Source organism: Loxodonta africana, chromosome 1 (genome assembly GCF_030014295.1).
Source record: "Loxodonta africana isolate mLoxAfr1 chromosome 1, mLoxAfr1.hap2, whole genome shotgun sequence".
NCBI lineage: Eukaryota > Metazoa > Chordata > Mammalia > Proboscidea > Elephantidae > Loxodonta > Loxodonta africana.
In genome coordinates, this window is record NC_087342.1 from 75,111,380 (window position 1) to 75,126,398 (window position 15,019).

Below are 15,019 nucleotides of genomic sequence, written 5' to 3' on the forward strand. Positions count from 1 at the left end.
AATTGGTCTCAACCCACCTGGAGCAAAGGAGAATGAAGAATACCAAGGTCACACGATAACTATGAGCCCAAGAGACAGAAAGGGCCACACGAACCAGAGACCTACATCATCCTGAGACCAGAAGAACTAGTTGGTGCCCGGCCACAATCGATGACTGCCCTGACAGGGAGCACAACAGAGAACCCCTGAGGGAGCAGGAGATCAGTGGGATGCAGACCCCAAATTCTCATGAAAAGACCATACTTAATGGTCTGACTGAGACTAGAGGAATTCCGGCGGCCATGGTCCCCAGACCTTCTGTTGGCTCAGGACAGGAACCATCCCCAAAGACAACTCATCAGAAATGAAAGGGACTGGACAGTGGGTAGGAGAGAGATGCTGATGAAGAGTGAGCTAATTATATCAGGTGGACACTTGAGACTGTGTTGGCATCTAATGTCTGGAGAGGGGATGGGAGGATAGAGAGAGTGGGAAGCTGGCAAAATTGTCACGAAAGGAGAGACTGGAAGGGCTGACTCATTAGGGGGAGAGCAAGTGGGAGTACAGAGTAAGATGTCTGTAAACTTATATGTGACAGACTGACTTGATTTGTAAACATTTACTTGAAGCTCAATAAAAGTTAAAAAAAAGAAAATATGCATTATATTTGATTGTCTGTATTTAATAAGTAGAAACACCATGTTCAAGAGTTGGAAAGCGCATTATAAGGGATGAATAAACACTCAGGTAGAGGAGATAATCAGGTAGAGAAAGTGCTTGATGGTGTCAAGGAGTCACAGTGAGCTGGACCCTGAGAAAGGCACAAGGAAAATGAGATGCTGAGATGCACAGCGGCCATCAGAGGCACACCCCATCTCCAAGACCATCCCCACTCTTACCCTGGTTTTCTTCACTCAAATTTCTATCTTAAGGCTTTATAACACTTGTTCCAGAAGACTGTCCCGCCTCCCCCCCTTAGAGGGGGAACAAAGAGGGTATAGGTGTCACTACTGAGGATTAGGGAAATAAAGTCCACAGTTGATCTAGATTTGATGTCACAGAGGTTATTTTCAACGTGCAGCTGGGTGTACAGTGAGGATAGCAAGATTTTTTTTTTAATCAAAGAACTTTTCCCATTGGCCCGTACGGGGATTGAACCCGCGACCTTGGCGTTATTAGCACCACGCTCTAACCAACTGAGCTAACCGACCACCTCAGGGGTAAAATTTTTTTATGTTCAGACACTAGGAAGATTTTTCTCACCTTCTTCATTCATCCAAACGATACTCGCTTTATATGATCTTAACTATGATTAAATGACACTCCTTTTTCAATGAGTATGTTTTTTATTTCCCCTTTCCTCACTCCCGCAAAAAGAAAAACAAAATCTCTACCTCCAGCAGAGATGAATTCGCTTCTCCTATGGAAAATAAGACGTTCTGGAGCTGTTGATTTCGTCCTAAGAGAAACATTCACTAGAGAGGGCTCCTTCAGCGCACCCCAGGAAGCCTTTGAGAAAGATTCAGACACCTCCCGGGGAAGGACCTGGTCGATTTTGTCGCCTCTCACGTCCTGAGAATTCCTGGTGGATCTTCCCTGCCTGTTCCGAAATCCTGGCAGATGACCCTTCTCCGTGTTCAAGAAAACGCCCTGCGGCACGGATCTCTGTGGGTCCACTTTGCGATTTTATTGTCATTAACCGTTCATGTCCTCTTTCCTTTCCCTGACGCCGAGGACTGTGTTGTCTCATTCTTCTACCACAGCATGGTAGGTTGGCCAATAATTTCAGTTCAAGAATTGGAAAAAGCGTACAGAATATCATCTTGGCTGATGATCAGGTTTGGGAAAAATAAACAAAGGCTCTAGCTTTTGCTAACTGGCCAATATATTCTTTTAATCATTACCTGCAATATTCAAACAGTGGAGGTCTTGATGTTGAGATTATTTCGGAGGTTTCAAGCTGCTCTCTCTGTCCCAGCCACCCCCCAGAAAAAATGGCCTCTGGAGTGGAAGAGCGCAGGCTCCGCCATCTTCTCCCTACTGATGTGGGGCAACTGCAATTTCTAAACTAAGTACTGAGTTTGTGGGTCGGCTATACTAAGCGACAGTTAAGGCAAAACCTGGAAAAAGGCGACTCCCTTCTACCCAAGCAAAAAAAAAGGAATGTGAAGGGAAGATAGTGAAAACGGCAGGAAGAAGAAAGAAAGGAAAAATATATCACAGTTTTCATTCTCCTCCAGTAAATCGATTTTTTTTTTTTAGGCCTGTGTGAAGCCGAATATAAAGATGTGTGATGTCCCAGGGATGAACAATATAGAGTCCAGTCTTGAAAATCACCCCACCCCATGTATCTGGGCTGCACCTTGACATTCCGAGGTGATATCCCTGCAGCTAGCTGCCCAGCCGCTAGTGCGGACTCACGGGCTTCCAGAGTTCGGTCCTGAGGGCCTGGGGCTCTGGTTCCTAAAGGGTAATTTCTTTCCCTAGAGAGGCATACACAAGAGTAATTTCCATGGGACAATACTGAGGAGTTTCTTAAAATTAAATGCTCCCTTCCTGTCGCTAGCACGCCTGTGTTTGTAAAGGAATGGGGCCTGAGGAAAAACTTTGATTGTTGTAAATAGTGGAGTTTGCTTGGTCGTTTTAATAGGCAAAAAGTATGAGTGAAAGAAGTGTACCGTCACTAGGAGAATTTCCTGGAGGAAAAGACGGCTTTGAGATTATCCAGCCTGGGGCATCTAGAAAAACTCTATTCTGTACACGGAACTTGAGACTGAAGGCCAGTTTCAACGTAATTGCGGTGATTGGGTTTGCCCAATACAGGAAAGGCCTTGCTTGCTATGAAACACGGTGGGAAAACATCTGTTTTCTGAGCTTAGAAATGAACTAATTTTGTACCGGAGATCCTTCCTCCTTACCGAACATATAAAAAACAACCACCCATTGCCATTAACCGAACATAGAAGAGCGTATATATTGTGACCAACGCAAGAACTCTCCTGCCCTCTCTGTTGGCCTGGGCTTGAAAACAGTACATCTTGTGCCCAGAGACGCTAACACTCAGGCCTTCGCCCACCGGTAGCCAGTGCCAGCGCCTCCCCTGCCCCGTTCCTCTCTGTTTCCGTGGCTTCCAAGAGGGTAGAGGCGGGTCTCAAGAGAAGGCCGCTGCCCCAAAGATCCCCGTCTCCGTGGAGCCGGTTGACCTGGTTCCCTTTAGATTCAGAGCATGGAATGTACAGGTTTTCTGTCAAGTGAGGACCTCAAAAGCTTATCCGCTTTGAAATCGAACCCTAGGGACTTCCGGTGTCAAGTCAAATGTCATCAGGAGTCTCCATCAATTTTTTTCTTGTTTCCAAAGGTCTTTTTCAACATGATGTCATTAATACGTTGATAATTCTTCAAAGTGAAAGACTTTAGGGGAATTATTTATATAACGAATGTAAGGTTAAATAAAGCAAATTTTAAAGTATTTTTAAACATAATGATTACCATTAATTTCAAAGAGCTTTCGACAGAACATCTAATAATCTTGGAATATTAAATAGTTAGGACATACCAAGAATACATCAAGATTATTAAGTTTTTTTAACTTCTGAATAGTAATGAAAATTTTCATGGGTAAACAATGTGAATTTCCCAGTTAAAAGGCTTTCATGACACGTTGGAAAGAAAGTGTCCACAAACATTTTGGGGATCTTAGGATTCTTACACTGTCGTATAGGATCCCTATGAGTCCCAATCGACTCCATGGCAATGTGGGTTTGGTTTTTTGTTTTTGGTTAGGATTCTTGGAAGGGGATTCCTCCACTGAAAGTATTTGCTGCCCTCTAGTGGGGGTTGGTGTAATGTTGAAAAATGAAAGAAAAGTTCTTTGGGGAATGTTAGTGTATGAGGCAATGCACCCAGGAAGTCTGGTTGGGTCAAACTTTTGTCTTTTTTGGCTTTTGTACACCAGGATGAGTCTTATAAGCACATTTACGGATTCCCGGGTCATAGTTAGAGAGGCCTGGTGGCTTTGGGTTGTGTGTGTGTGTGTGTGTGTGTGTGTGTGTGTGTGTGTGTCTGTGGGGTATTTGAGAAATCAATGCAAGCAAATGGATTTTGCAGCATGTTTGTACAGTTTTACATTTTTTGGAACATGTGTTGCCCACAAATTATGTATCAAAATTCATTATTTTAAGGTAGGAGAAAAATAGCATATATGAATATTTATGGCAGTAACATGGAAGTCAGGAGAAAAATAAAAAGTTTCATACATTCACTCTGGCTTTGGCATCATTCTAGGTCCTGGAGATCCAGAAAAGGAAAAAAGAAAAAAAAAATATGTCTTCATGGACAGAAATTAGAGTGGAAGTCTATTGATACCTTAAAAAAAAAAAAAAAGGAAAATATGCATTGTGTCTGACTGTGATTAGTTTCAGCGGTAAGAAAGAGCAGTGCAAGGGCTGAGGTGACAATCAGGTGGCAGAGATAATCAGGTAGAGAAAGTACTTGACAGTCCCATGGAAATACAGTGCGTTGGACCCTGGAAAAGGGACAAGGAGAACGAGGTATCAGATGGACAATGGCCTCCATGCACACAGCCCATCCCCAAGGCCATCCCCACTCCTAGACTCCTTTTCTTCACTAAAATTTCTATCTTGAGGCTTTCTGTCACTTGTTCCAAAAATCTCTTTGTTTCTTGTCTTCACCATGCCCATTTTTGAGGGGGAGCAGAGAGGGTAGGTGTCACTACTGAGGATTATTAAAGACATACAGTTGACATTTGAACTAGATTTTATATCAGGGTGCCTATTTTCTCAGTTTAGCTGGGTGTGAATTGAGTGCAAAGTTATTTGTATATTTATATATGGATTAATTTATTTTAATTTTTATTGAGCGTCAAGTGAACATTTACAAATCAAGTCAGTCTGTCACATATAAGTTTATATATACCTTACTCCATACTCCCCCTTGCTCTCCCCCTAATGAGTCAGCCTTTCCAGTCTCTTCTTTGGTGACAATTTTGCCAGCTTCCAGCCCTCTCTGTCCTCCCATCCCCCCTCCAGACTGTATATTTATTTTTAATCAACAGAAATCCTGTTTTCCTGGCCCAAACATAGACCAAAGCTGGGAACTTGGACTTATTAACACCACACTCTAAACAAACAAGCTAACCAGACAACTGCTTTTAAAAAAAAAAAGTACTCTTTTTACATTCAGATAGATCTCTGTTTGTTGTCTCCCTCCTCACTCATCCAAAGGAGACTGTCATATACATAATCTTAACTATGACTAGATGACACTATTCTTTCAAGCTTCTCTTTATGTTCTCTATTTCCCCTTTCTGCACTCCTGCAAAAAGAAAAAGAAAAGAAACACAAAAACTACCTCCAGCAGAAATGAACTTCGCTCCTCCATTGCAAAATAAGACATTCTGGAGCTTGTCTATTTCTTCCCTAGAGAAACATTCACTGGAGAGTGCTCCTTCATCCTTCCCCAGGAAGCCATTGAGAAGGGTACTGCGACCACTGGAAAGGATCAGGTGGATCAGGGCATGAGGATTCCCTTCCAGACGGGAAAGAGGATCCCCGATGGATCCGCCCTGTGCGTTCCTATATCCTGGAGAGACGGCCTCTTCTTTGTGCTCCCTCAAAGGCTAAAGTTGATTAATTTCCACTTTAGGGCAAAATGTAATAGGCAGAGTACCTCTGTGAAAGCACCTAAAGAGACTTTTTATCTCCTGAGCCTTGTATGCTCCGTGGATATTTAGATTCTCTGGGCACTTGTAGGGGATAACATTGGTTCACTATATTAATGACATATGATTCATTGCCATATGAATAGAAAATGACCCAGCTCCTAAATCCCACTTAGTATATGGATTCTTGGCCACTCCTGGCACAAGCTGTATTCATGTGGATTAGATATTTGTGTGCAGGAAGTTTATTAGGGAATGATATGGGAACAACACCTGTAAAGAAGTGAGGGATGCAGGGTTAGAAGGGGGAAAGTAGACAGGCAGCAACAGAGGCCTGAGCTGATCCCATGAGGAGCCTTGGAAATGGGAGGGCCCTTCAGAGTTAAGGCAAGAGAGTCAGACCTTTATAGGTATGTATTGAGCATCCGTTACTGTGGGCTGCGTTCAGAGAGAGAACATGGCCTTGACTGAGGCAGTTCCTTTCAGCTGAGGGCAATTCCTAGAGAGGGCCTCAACTCTGTGCCATGAGGGAGCAACAATTCTGGCAGCTAAGGAAATGAATGCCTTGGTCCTGAAAGGAGGGAACCTGTGTGTCACAACCCAGCACACAACACAGAGAAGAAGGCTGGAGGCAGGCTTAGCAGGCAGCTGCTAAGCAGCAGTAGGAAGGTTGTTAGGTTACTGCAGTAATTCAGGCAAGAGATGCAGGTAGTTTGGGCCAGATTGGTAGCAGTTCAGGAGGTGAGAATTTTGTAGCATGCCCAGGAGCACCAACAGGACATCCTGACAGGACGAGATGTTGTGATGCCTAGGTAAGAAGTGTGTTTCATTAGCCAGCTTTTGATTTTAGAGGACACTTGAGTCATGAAACAATATTATATCCAATTTATGATTAATAGGCACATGAACCTTAATACTAAAAATAATGGAAATGAAATTAGAAATTCTACCATTGATCCAATTCTTGAAATGCTCATAGGCAATGAAAATGGAAAAACATCATAGCTAAAATTATAATCATGCTATGACTATTTCTTTTGTATAGAATTTTAAAATAGGGAAGTTATTACTAGCTTAAGATAATAATTTCAGATGAATGTGGGATTAATTGATTACTCTGCCAATGGCTTGCTCACATTTAAAATGGTAAAGATTATTTTACATATTTTTTAATGGCTTCTTTTCCCCGAAGGAAGAATTAGTTATCACTTGTCAGGGCCAGTGGTGCCAAGGAAATCCATGTGACTGTGGATGAAATCAATTTTAAAGACAGTGTCTAAAGCAGAATCTCTCCTAACAGGCTGTAGAACTCTGTGTCCCTAATGAACTATTTTAAAAATATTTTAAAGCATAAAACAAAGAAAAATATTGACCAAATTATGGTAGTACTATTTTTTATGCCCTAAAATATTTATTTTAGAAAATGAAATCAACTTCTATAAATGAAAAGTAGGAATGGATTTTTTCCCCAAAGTTACTTAGCTAGTGAGAGTGAAGCTTAGAATCTTCTAATTCATAGCCAAGTGGTGGTTTCCGATTCATAGCGACCCTTTTCAGAAAAATACCCAGGCAAATCAAGACGAAAAGGATAGCCTTTTCAACAATTAGTGCTGGGACAATTGGATATCCACACACAAAAAGAATTTAGAGCCTTCCCTCAAACCATACACAAACGTTAACTTAGAATCCATCATAGACCGAAATGTAAGACTTCAAATTATGAAAGTTTTAGGTGAAAACACTGAAGAAAATCTTTGTGACTTTGGGTTAGGCAGAGTTCTTAGATATAACACCAAAAGCACTATCCATAAAGAAAAAAATTGACTAACAGGACTAAATCAAAATTAAAATCTTTTGCACTTTGAAAGGCACCGTTAGGAAAATGAAAAGAGAAACCATAGGCTGGGAGGAAATATCCGTGAATCGAATATCTCATCAAGGACTTGTATCCAGAATATGTAAAGAAATTTTATAAATCAATAATACTAAGATAAAGAACCAAATTTAAACACACAGAAGATTTGAATAGACATTTGTCCAAAGAAGACATACAAATGGCTAATGAGCACATGAAAAGATGTTCAACATAGTAGTTGTAAACCCAAAAAAATAAAGGAAAAAGAAAAAAGCCCAAACTCTTTGCTGTCGAGTTCTAACACATAACCACCATATAGGAAAGTAGAAGTGCCGCATAGGGTTTCCAAAGAACAGCTGGTCAATTTGAACTGCAGACCTTTACTTAGCGGCTGTAGTACTTAACCACTATAGAACCAGTGCTACTCACAGTCATCAAGGATGTATAAATTAAACCACATTGACATAGCTCTTCACACTTACTCTGTGCCTATACCAGAAAACATAGATAATAACCTGTGTTATGATGATGTGGACAAATTTGTACTCTCATACAGTGCTGGTGGGAATGCAAAATGACACAGCCACTTTAGAAAACAGTTTGACTGTTTTTAAAAAGGTTAATAATAATTTTAACATATTGTTGTTACAGGTTGAATTGAATCCTCCAGAAATATCTGTTGAAAATTTTAACCCTTATATCTGTGTATGAAATCCCATTTGGAAATAGGATTTCTTTGTTCTGTCAGTGAGGCCATATCGGTGTAGAGTGGGTCCTAAACCTACTAACGCTTGAGATGAAAACAGCAGATTAGACTCAGAGACAAGGGAGCACACACTGGGTGGAAGACAGCTGATACCAACAGACAACGGACACAGGTGAATCTACCTAGAAGCACATAAAGCAGCACAGGAAGTAGGATTGCAGGCTGCTAAAAGATTAAGTTGGCTCCACTGGGGATTGAACCCAGGATCTTCTGCGCGTAAAGCAGATGTGCAAACCACTACACCATGGAACCACTACAAATATAGTCCCATGGACATCCAGAAGAACTAACAAAACTGTATTGGAAGAAGTACAGCCAAAATGCTCACTAGAACTGAGGATGGCAAGACTTCCTCTCACATATGACATGATATCAGAAGGGATAAGCCCTTTGAAAAGGACATTCTGCTTGGTAAATGAGAGGGTCAGTGAAAAACAGAAAGACCTTCAATGAAATGGACTGACACAGCACTGCTACAAAGGCCTCAAGATAACAATGGTTGTGGGGATGGCATAAGAGCGAGCAGTGTTTTGTTCTCTTCTAGGGTCTGCTGTGAGTCAGAACCAGCTCCATGGCACAGAAACACAACAAATCAAAAAGTTCAACTAGATGAGAAAGGACCTCCCCTCAGAAACACACATTGAAGTTGGCCTTCTAGCCTCCTGAACTGTGAAATAAAAGAAAGAAAAAAAAATCCTGTTCTTTAATCCACCCAAAGGACTGGTCCCTCCTGATAACAAGTGGAAAGCATCTAAGAGGAGGTCTCACCATCCTCGCTTCTAATGAGAATTCTGGCTGCACTTCTTCCAAGACATTTTGTTAGTTCTTCTGGCAGTCCATGGGACTGTACTTGTTGTGGTTGCATGGTGTAGTGGTTAGCATATCTGCTTTACATGCAGAAGATCCTGGGTTTGATCCCCAGTGGAGCCAGCGGTATTTCAGTCATAGCAGCACTAAGAAACTAAGACATCGTTATGTCAGGGAACACATCTGTTTTGCTACCTTTGTATTGGCAGGGACTGGCACACAATAGTACATCAATACCTGTTGCCATCAAGCTAATTCACTGTTCCATAGGGTTTCTGTGGGGCAGCTGCTAACACTTTAGTTAGCAGCTGAGCTCTTAAAGTCAATGCCACCAGGGCCCTTCTATATCAACGTATGTGCTACATGTTGGGGGAAATCCTTCAGCTGTCTTGGGGAGGTGAGGCAGGCACACAATTTTAGTGTGATGTGAGGCCCACGGAACTATGGCTAGTCTAAAGATTAAATCTTTCCCTTGGGAGCAATTCTCGTGGGGTCAAGCATTGTCCAACCTTCTCTCAGAATCAGTTCCTCACTGATTTGAAAGTCCATTGAACTAAATTTGTCTTTGGTCTGGGATAGTGACAACTGGACCAATGACCAACATCATGCTAAATGGAGAAAAGATTGAAGTTGTCAAGGATTTCATTTTACCTGGATGCACGATCAATAGCACTGGAAGCAGCAGTCAAGAATTCAAAAGATGCACTGCATTGGGTAAATCTGCTGCAAAGGATCTCTTCAAAGTGTTGAAGAGCAAAGATGTCACCTTGAAGACTAAGGTGTGCTGACCCAAGCCATGGTATTTTCAATCGCATCATATATATGTGAAAGCTGGACCATGAATAAGGAAGACTGAAGAAGAATTAACGCCTTTGAATTGTGGTGTTGGTGAAGAATATTGAATATACCATGGACTGTCAAAAGAACGAACGAATCTGTCTTAGAAGAAGTACAGCCAGAATGCTCCTTAGAGGCAAGGATGGCGAAACTGCGTCTTACATACTTTGGACATGTTGTCAGAAAGGATCAGTCCCTGGAGAAGGACATCATGCTTGGCAGAGTAGAGTACAGGGTCAGTGGAAAAGAGGAAGACCCTCAATGAGGTGGGTTGACTCAGTGGCTGCAATAAAGAGCTAAAGCATAACAACGATTGTAAGGATGGCTCAGGACCAGGCAGTGCTTCGTTATGTTGTGCATAGGGTCGCTATGAGTCACAACCAACTCAAGAGCAAATAACAACAACAGTGACATTACCCCAAAAGTATGAAGGATAAGTAGTTAAGTAGTTGGGTTGAAAAACCAGCAGCATCTCAATGGACTTATGTTTTTATATGGCTATTTATCTTGTCTGGAAATGCAGAAATAAATCCTTCATACTGAATTGTTGTGAAACACAAACCTTTCAGAAGGATGGTGGGCCATCCCAAGTTTTGTATTTAGTTCCTGTGCTAATCAGGCCTCCTTATCCTCATTCACCTCTGAAATGAGCTCGATCTGTGCAAACTGTATTTCCAGCAAGGACAATTTTCAGAGTGACTGGATATGCTGAATAGAGCAAAAATGGAGTCAGTGAAGATTCCAAATTCTTAGTCCTAAACAGATGGAAGGATGAAGTTGCAGTTAAATGAGATAGAGATCAATATGTTTGGAACAGTTTCAGAGGATAGCTATGAATTCCACTTTGGGATAAGTTAAGTTTAAGATGCTTACTGTAAGACATCTAAGAGGAGATAATCAGTAGGCTAGAGATACACAGCGGTACTCCAATGAAGACCACAGAATATGTAAACCATGAGATGATGAGCTTAGCCAGGGAATGACAACAAAAAACAGAAGAGGCCTGAGGATTGAGCTCTGAGACTTTACAATGTTTACCCAAAAGCCAAAGAGGTCAGGTAAAGATTTAATCAGGTAGAGAAAGTGCTTGACAGTCATATGGATATAGTGCACTAGACCCTGAAAAAGGGACAGGGAGAACAAGGTGTCAGATGGACAGTGGCCATCAGACACACAACCCATATCCAAGGCCATCCCCACTCCCTGCATCATTTCTTCACTAAAATTTCTATCTTAAGGCTTTATGTCACTTATTCCAAAAGCCTATTTCTTCTTCTCCCCACCCACCCCTTAGAGGTAGAGCAAAGAGGTTAGGTGTCACTATCTAGGATTAAAGAAATAAAGGTGACGTTTAATCTAGGTTTTATGTCAAAGAGGCTATTTTCAATAGTTCAGCTGGGTGTGAGGTGAGTAAAGCAATGTCTTCTCTTGACCCAGCACAGGCATCAAACCAGGGACCTTGTCTTTATTAGCACCACCTAACCACCTGAACTAGCCCGCCACCAGTAAAAAAAGTTATTTTACATTTAGAAACTGCTAAGTATGTTGGCTCCCTCATCACTCATCAAAAGAACCCTCTCATTTACCCAATCTTAACTGTTACTAAATGACACCATGTTTTCAAGTTTCTCTTTATGTTTTCTATTTCCCTTTTCCACACTCCTGCAAAAAGAAGAAGAAACACAAAACCTGTACCTCCAGCAAAAAGACGTTCTGGAGCTCATGGAATTCATCTGAGAGAAACTTTCACTAGAGAGGGTTCCTTCATCCTACCCCAAGAAGCCTTCGAGAAAGATTCAGAGACCTCTGGGAAGGATTTGTTCAATTTGGCCCCAGCTCAGGACAAGAGGATTCCTCTCCAGAATGTCCCAGGTGGATCAGCCCCACCTGCTACTAAATCCTGGGGAGATGCCCTTTTTCTGTGTTCTGGGAAGGCTAAAGTTGATTAATTACAATTTAGGGCAAAATGTGATTAATAGGCAAAATACCTCTGTGAAAGTATCTAAAGAGACTTTTCTCCCATGAGCCTTATATTGTCCATGGCTAGTAAGACTGTCTGGACATTTGTAGAGGATAACATGGGTTCACTATATTAATTGCCACAGGAATGCAGACCGATCCAGCTTCAAAATCCCATTTAGTGTATGGTTTCTGGGACCACTCCTGGCACAAACTGTATTCAAATGGGTTAGATATTTGTACACAGGAAGTTCATTAGGGAATGCTATGGGAACCACACCTGTGAGGGAGTGAGGGAAGCACGATTACAAGGGGAAAAGTTGACAGGCAGCAACAGAGGCCTGAGCTGATCCCTTGAGGAGCTCTAAAAATAGGATGGCCCTTCAGAGTTGATGCAAGAGAGTCAGACCTTTATACGCATGTATTGAGCAGTCATTAGTGTGGGCTGGTTTCAGAGACGGGACATGACCTTGATAGAGGCAGTTCCTTTCACCTCAGGGCAATTCCTAGAGCAGGCTTCAAATTTTTCCCATGAGGAATCAACACTCCAGGCAGCTGGGGACATGAATGCCTTGGTCCTGAAAGGAGGAAACCTGGGTGGCACAACACATCACAGAGACCAAGGTTGGAGGCAGGCTTAGCAGGCAGCTCATAACCAGCAGGAGGGAGGTTGTTAGGCTACTGCAATAATTCAGACAAGAAATGCAGGTAGTTTGGGCCAAATTCGTAGCAGTTCAGTAGTCAAGAATGTTGTATCATTTTGAGGTAGCGCCAACAGGACATCCTGACAGGAAGAAAGGTTCTGATGCCCACATGAGAAGTGTATTTCTTTTGATTGTTGATTTTACTGGAGTATTTTTTTATTTTTATGAGTCCTAAAACAATAAATCCAGTTTATGATTAATATGCACATGAACCTTAATACTCAAAAATAATGGAAATGAAATTAGAAATTCTACCATTGATCCAATTCTTGAAATTCTCAGAAGTAATGAAAATACAAAAATGTAATCCCTAAGAATATAATCATGCTATGACTATTTTTTTAAGTAGAATTTTGAAATAAGGACCTTATTTGCTGTATTAAGATAATGATTTTAGGTGAGTGTCATATTTGATGAATTGACTACAGTGCAATTGGCTTCTTTTCACATAAAATGTTCAGATAATAAGCTGATTAACCACAAGATAATGACCTTAGCTTTTATGATATTAGAATAAAAAGAGAAGAGGAGAAGTCTAAGGACTGAGTTCTGAGGCTGTCCAATGTTTACCCAAAAGCCAAAGAAGCCTTGGGATCCAAATGGGCAAAGTTGTGTTCCTCTATAAAGCAGTCACTTCTTTCCTACTCATCATATTCCGATTGAAATCTAACCTCCATACTGTACAGGACCTTCCCTGACCTCCCTGTTCCTGCACCTGTTATTCCACTTACCTTCTCTTCTCTGAGGGCTCTGATTCAAACCTACACGTGAAGCTCTCCTACTCCACTTAGTCTCTATCCTGTTCACCCAAGATCAGAATCCCCCCTCCATTCAACTGCTCTTCAACCAACTCAATTGTTTTGTTTTGTTTTTTAATTAACTGAAGTGTTGTTTAGCCACCAATGTCGTGATCATTAGGACTGGGGGTGATGCCTCTTTTCTGTGCTCCTCTGAGAAAACCCTGTGATTTTTATCGGTTGTTCTACTCACCAATTGTACTGTAACTAAATTACTATGGGAAAATTTCTCATAATGATCACTTTAGGTGCTCCTTTCCTCCTTCTAGCATTTCATTTTCCTAAGGACATCTGGTACTTCTATTTACCAGCATGAGATTGTGCTGCTCAATAATTTCTTCAAAATAAGTATTAAGGCAAATTTTTGAGAAAGGTTAACAAACAAACATAGGTGTTGAATGGAATCGCTGTCTAACCTGCCCATCGGATCTCAAAATGGTGTCAAGCTTGAGATTCTGCTAATAACAAACATGTTTTTCGCCTCCTTTACCCCCAGTATTTTCGTCAGGTTGTTTTTTAGCTGCCACAAAAGGAGACACAAAGTGATCTTTCTCAGAGACTGAAAAACCTCTCTAGTCAAAAATTTCTAATACTTGGGAACAGGCACATTTTCGCTGCTGAACACCTTGACCTAGACTCGACCTTCGGAAAGTTTAATATTAGAGCCCTGGTGGTGTAGTGCTTAGGCCGGGGCTGCTAATCAAAAAGGTTAGCAGTTCAACTCCACCAGGCGCTTCTTGGAAACTCTATGGGGCAGTTCTACTCTGTCTTATAGGGTCTCTATGAGTCGGAATCTACTCGACAGCAAGGGGTTTGCCTTTTTGGTTTGGTGGTGTAGTGGTTAAGAGCTCAGCTGCTGACCAAAAACTCGGCAGTTCAAATCCACCAGCGGGTCCTTGGAAACCCTATGGGACAGTTCTACTCTGTCCTATAGGGTCCATGTGAGTCAGAAAGGACAGGAACAATAGAAGGCAGATTGCTTCCAGTCTCCGAGGGAAGGACAGTGATTCAAGACAGCTCACATGAAATGAATAACAAATAAGAGTCAGGTACATCACAATGGTCATCTTCCTGCTATAAAACAGATTAAACGGTTTCGAACACAGAGATTACACGTTCCAGAACAGAAAATATGAGTGATACAGAATAGAACTTCCTTTGATGCTCAGAATAGAGCTTCATTTGAAGTCTAATAGACTCACTCGCCACAGATTACACTTCCATAGATCCCCACCACCCTCACGACCCTTGGATAGCAGAAAACTGGCCACAGCCAGACACCCACACCCTCTGCTCCTCGGTATCTCTGGCTAGTGCCGAGGCACAAATTGCCGAGGGCCTACTGAAAGCAGCCCTTTCGTCCTGTTTCCTAAGGGTTCATGTTCAGTCATCCGGAGATGAAGATCATTGAGTCTTCCACCAGCAGAGAAATAAGATCAGAATTTATCAAGAAATTTCTTGAAACTTGCCGGTGATTTTCCTGGTGCTTGTAAAGGAATTGGGACCCTGGGAGTAGCATTTCCTTGACTATGATTTCTCGAGTTTTGATACTGCTGATTATAAGAATGGGAAAGTACAAATGTTTCTCAACCTGAAAATACCCTGAAAAAAAATTTTTTTTTTTTTTTTAAGGAA

General features: G+C 41.6%; 3 non-coding genes across 3 annotated transcripts; 1 reads left to right on the forward strand and 2 right to left on the reverse strand.

The window, feature by feature from the left end:
- Window positions 1–1,116: 1,116 nt before the first annotated feature.
- TRNAI-AAU (transfer RNA isoleucine (anticodon AAU)) lies at window positions 1,117–1,190 on the reverse strand. Its single transcript has one exon. It is a non-coding gene; the product is annotated as a tRNA-Ile (tRNA).
- A 7,269-nt stretch (window positions 1,191–8,459) lies between these two features.
- TRNAL-UAA (transfer RNA leucine (anticodon UAA)) lies at window positions 8,460–8,532 on the reverse strand. The gene has a single exon. It is a non-coding gene; the product is annotated as a tRNA-Val (tRNA).
- Window positions 8,533–9,137: 605 nt separating this feature from the next.
- Window positions 9,138–9,210, forward strand: TRNAV-UAC (transfer RNA valine (anticodon UAC)). Its single transcript has one exon. It is a non-coding gene; the product is annotated as a tRNA-Val (tRNA).
- The last annotated feature ends 5,809 nt before the right edge of the window (window positions 9,211–15,019 follow it).